This window comes from Acanthisitta chloris, unplaced genomic scaffold (assembly GCF_000695815.1).
Source record: "Acanthisitta chloris isolate BGI_N310 unplaced genomic scaffold, ASM69581v1 scaffold12883, whole genome shotgun sequence".
NCBI classification, from domain to species: Eukaryota; Metazoa; Chordata; class Aves; order Passeriformes; family Acanthisittidae; genus Acanthisitta; species Acanthisitta chloris.
Window position 1 is genome coordinate 14,799 of NW_008664350.1, and position 4,850 is coordinate 19,648.

General features: G+C 48.5%; 1 protein-coding gene across 1 annotated transcript in view; it reads right to left on the bottom strand.

The window, feature by feature from the left end:
- Window positions 1–4,850, bottom strand: part of NAA60 (N(alpha)-acetyltransferase 60, NatF catalytic subunit) — a 17,123-nt gene that overhangs the window by 11,645 nt on the left and 628 nt on the right. The gene's annotated exons all lie outside the window — the stretch shown is intronic.

The window sequence follows — 4,850 nt, forward strand, 5'->3', positions numbered from 1 at the left end:
GGAGAGGATGGGATCTGTGGGCCCACTCCTCCAACAGACTCATCCCTCCAGGAGGACTGCAGCCACCATTCAATCGGACTACTATCAACGCCCTGACTGACAGCGTGTCGGGTTACTTGCTGACTGTCAGTGGTTTCTTTCTTTTGGGTTGTTAATTTGTACTGTTATATTTGTTGTTGTTTTGTTTGTGTTTCATATTAAATTGTACTTCTGACTCAGAGTCTCTCACCGGTTTGCTTTCAAACCAGCACAGGCACTGCCAGGACTTAGAGCAAGAACAGGAGCCAAATCTGAAGTTATTTAAATACTTGGCCTGACAACTCCTACGTACTACTTGAAGTCTGATCATAGAATAAAAAAATCAGGTTGGAAGGACCTTTTGGTTAGACTGGGCTGCTCAGGCCCACATAATGCCAGTGAGGAGCAAATCTCTTCACCCTGCCTGGGATCAAACTAGTTCATTGGATCTAAAAGCACAGCTGGAAGTTGAGGCCTCAGACTGGGAGCTGGGGTGTTGAATGTGCTGCCTACCCCAAGATCCCCACATCTGCTAAGAAATGCAAGCACACCTCTATGGGTAATTTGTCACACTCTATTTATCCCATTCAGTGCTCCTGCTCCTCCCAGGAATCCCGTGCAGGTCACACAACCCCCGGGTCTGGTTCTCCTTGTTCCCACTATGTTATGCAAACTGACTCAGCTGGAGCTCACGGTCATAAGGGGAACAGTGATGGTTTTACCCTGTACCATTCCTCACATCCCATAGGACTGCTGCCCAAAACTGCCAGCACTTAATTCCCTACATTAGCAGAGACAGATGTTTGGAATTAGTGAGACTCTTAATTGGAAATGTAGGACAAAATAACTGATTTTGTGCCTTGGTCTGAAATCACGTAATGCCATGGCTGGAAACAGGCTCTGCCCCTAGATTATGTGATTTTCCCACAGTCCATAAGACCTTGTGATCCATGTTTTCATGTCCTTTCTTCCATGGAGCCTCAGAGCCTCCCATGGACCCTGGGCCACTCAGGGACATGCACCAACCTGAGACCTGGAGCTCCTCATTATTTAAACTCCTTCAGCAGCAAATTCCCTCTGTGCACTGCCCTCCCCTACACACCTCCCAGGCTGCACATCCCGAGGATACACCCCGAGTCCAGCCCTGCCACATGGATCCCATCTGCCCCAGAGCACACTAATGGGATTCTGTCAGGGACATGGCTCTGGAGAAAGGAGTTTGTGAGCCTCTGGACTTTCTTCTGCAGTAACTCCACCCAGGACAGTGTGCTCAGGCAGCACAGCCCCATGGTGCAGGAGGACAAACCCAGTGAGCTTGGGGAAGGATGTGTTGTAAAGAATTCCATGGAGGCTGGAGAGAAACCTCAGGCTGAGGTGAGACACCTGCAGCAGTGAATCATCAGGTGCTCTGAGGCAACTAACAGGGAATCACATGGGGCAGAGCACACACAGAGCTGAGCCCAGAGTGTGAAACTGGGCAACTAATAAAGGAAACTTTGAAGGAAGCAAAGGGCCTGAGCAGGCTTCAATATGCTCATTCCTTCCTGAGCACTGTGACAGTGAGCACACAGAGACCAGGAACAGGCACCACATTTGTGTTTGGATTCAGCTGCACACTGCAATCACTGTACTATGGCTGTGCTGTGCTTTCAGCACATTGCTGTACCACCCTTAAACCAAAACCACCAAACAAGTCAGTTTGACATTAAACCCTCCTTGTGTGGAATATCTAGGAGAGCTTGGCCAGAGCACCTTGGACTCTGACAGCTAGGAAGGCAGCACTGTCACACACAGACTGGGCAAACCCCTCCTGGGGCTCACCCCACGCTGCTCACACAATTTCTCCTCAACCTTGAAATCCCCAAACCCCCATTGTAAGCGGCACATTTGTGCCTTGTCCCCAGCTCTGCGCTGCACCCGGATCGAGGTGAGCACACCACAGCACTAACAGCCTGACAGCCCAACACAATCACTGTAATTAACACTTTGGCCTCCTGCCATGAAGGATCAGGATTTGAAACAGTCCCTGAAAGGATATTACCAGGAGAGAAGGCAGAATGTAGCTGTACCTGTGCAGCAAGCAGCAGTTATTAATCTGAAATGAAAACACTTACTGTTAGTGAAATCCTTTTATATCGTATCCCTGATCCTCTGCACACTTGGACTTGTCAGACTCCCAACAGCAGCAGAAACGCTAATGCTCTGCACACAAGTGGCTTTCTGGGCCGTTCTGTCACTCTACAGCTCTGAAAGCATTACTGGAGCTGTGGATCTCACAGGAGCTGCTCCCCAAATCGAGTGTTCCAAAGCACTGCACAAGGCATGGCTTCCTGCTGCCCCAGATACAGCAATTCCTCCAGGGAATGGCAGACAGGGATCTCTAAGAGGGTTTTGCTGTTAAATCTTTTCTTGTTAAGACGCAGAAGAGAAAATCAGCTTTGTGCAGTGGCACTGGGGGGGCTCAGACCAGGCACATGGCAGCAAACCAGAGGGAGCTGACACATGGTAACAATCCAACAGGCAGTGACTCCCAAGAACAAACCACCCAAACAACACACCACGCCTGCAGGCCTGCCCATATTGCCCAGTCAGGATAAACAGCCACACAGAAAAGGTATGGACTGACTGGAAAAGCAGCCAGAAATTGAACGCACTGCAATCCCTGGGAGAGGGGAGCTGGGGCCTCCATTCCCACACACTCTCCTCGTTGTGGAGCAGCCACTAACCCCAGTCCTCTGCATGCACCTGACAGGGACACCAACATTCCCTTCTCAGAGATCTCTGCTAACAAGGGGCTTTTAAAAAAAAGCTTGAACAGAACACTTTGTCCCTGGTTGGCAATAAGTGCTCCAAAGTCACACCTCTCCAGGAGCCCCAGTTTAAAGTGTGAGCCGAAATGGCTCCTTTTCCTTTCTTCTCTCAGTGATGTTTTCCAGCACAAGACACTAAGGTCCAACTCCAAACCCACTGCTGCTGTTTTAAACCAGCAACATATCAAATGAATTCTGGCATAGGTGTCTGCTCTGACAGCCACAGGATAAGTTGGAAAGGAGAAATTAAGAACTTAATTAAAAGCTGATGTTGGAAAACAGAGAAGCTCCCATTCCTACCTGTCTGCAAGGAGGAGAGTGGGTGGGGGAACAGTGCGAGACATGAAGCTCTGAGTCCTTTTGCAACACCCTGCACTGAAGCCATCAACATGCTGTGACTGGTTCAAAAATACAGGGAGACAGGAGTGATCCCACTGAGAAGGATTTCAGATAGCACTTGGCCTCTGTGGGATGCTCAGCCAAGGCAGAACTTTCTCTGCTGTTACACTGAACAGCTTAGCCCAACTGTTTGTTCAAAAGCATCTTAACACCAGAAGGACAAAGCATTAACAGCAGCTGATGGCTGAAGGGAATCCCTGTCCATGCCCAGCTGTTGGGATGAACAGGAAGGCAGAGCCAGGAGGATTCCTGAATCAGCTCTGCAGGGAAGTCCCTGGGGGTGCACCTGTCATTGCTCAGGTATTTCCAGCAGTGCTGTCATCCACACTTAGCCTGTGCATCCACAGTTCCACCTGCTCCTGCTCACCCCGTCAGTAATGCTGGGAGTGGCTGGGGTGGGGCCAGAGGGGTGGAAAGGACACGAAGGAAGTGGCTTTGAGGGATGTCAGGACCAGTTTCCAGCAGCTGCTGGGCTGTGAGACCAGCACTGACTCACCAACAGACTACACTGCCCCGACCACTGTACTCATAACACCCCGAAAAACACTCCACCAAGTCAAAACCTCCTCCATGTGTAAATACAGTTCATCCTTAGTGGGACAGAAATCACCCCAGAAATCACAACAGACATAAACACGTGTGCTGTGCTAGGGGCTGTGAGCTCCCACCTATTAAAGGCCATTTCCTGAATCCCACTGGCAGTTCCCACATGTCTCCTGCCATCCCAGGACACCAGAAGCCAGGATGAAATGAGGAGCTAACACTCTAATTAGAACATGCTGGGAGAGAGACACCAGTGTAGGGTTTTCTGGGGGTATTTTCAAAAGAGCCTAAACTTGTGAGGCACCTGCTAGAGTTTATTCACACAGACAAGTGGTTTATCTGAAACAAACCCTGCACAAGTGCTCCCAAAAGATCACCACAAGTGTCCCATGCAGAGCACTCTGAGGATGCTCAGCTGGGCTGGGGAGAGTCTGTGGCAGAGCCAAAGGAATTCATGAAAAGAAATTAAGATAATTAATTAGATTAAAAGAATCTAAGGTGAATCCCGAGTGAAAAGACATTCCAACTGTGAGCTGTTCACCAGATGCACAACAACCAGAGGGAAGAAGATATTGAAGATATTTAAAGGATATTCGGGCTGTTCCAGGGATATTTGGGCTATTTAACAAATTCAAGAGATATTTAAGATGAAAGTCAAGAGAGCTATCGGGGAGATTTAAGAAATACTGGGGGGATAGGAGGTGAAATTCAAGAAATATTTAAGACAGAATTTAAGAGAAAATTAAGAGAAATTTAAGATGACATTTAAGATAAGATGGAAAATTCAGAGGAAAATTCAGAGGAAAATTAAGAGGAAATCCAACCCTCCAACCCTACGTGATTCCACACAACACAGCTCCCTGGCGATCCTTTGGGATAGAGCACAGACCCTTTGGGACAGAGCATAGATCTCACACCTCTCTAACCCTCCCTCGACGCCAAAACTCTTAACAAAAAGGCCGATTAAACCAGTCGATAAACCCAGAAACGCAGCTTAGACAACAACAAACCTCACCCATTTGGGAACAGATACACAGATATAGAGGTAGGTTTATCCTAACCTCAAGGAGCCACAAGGGT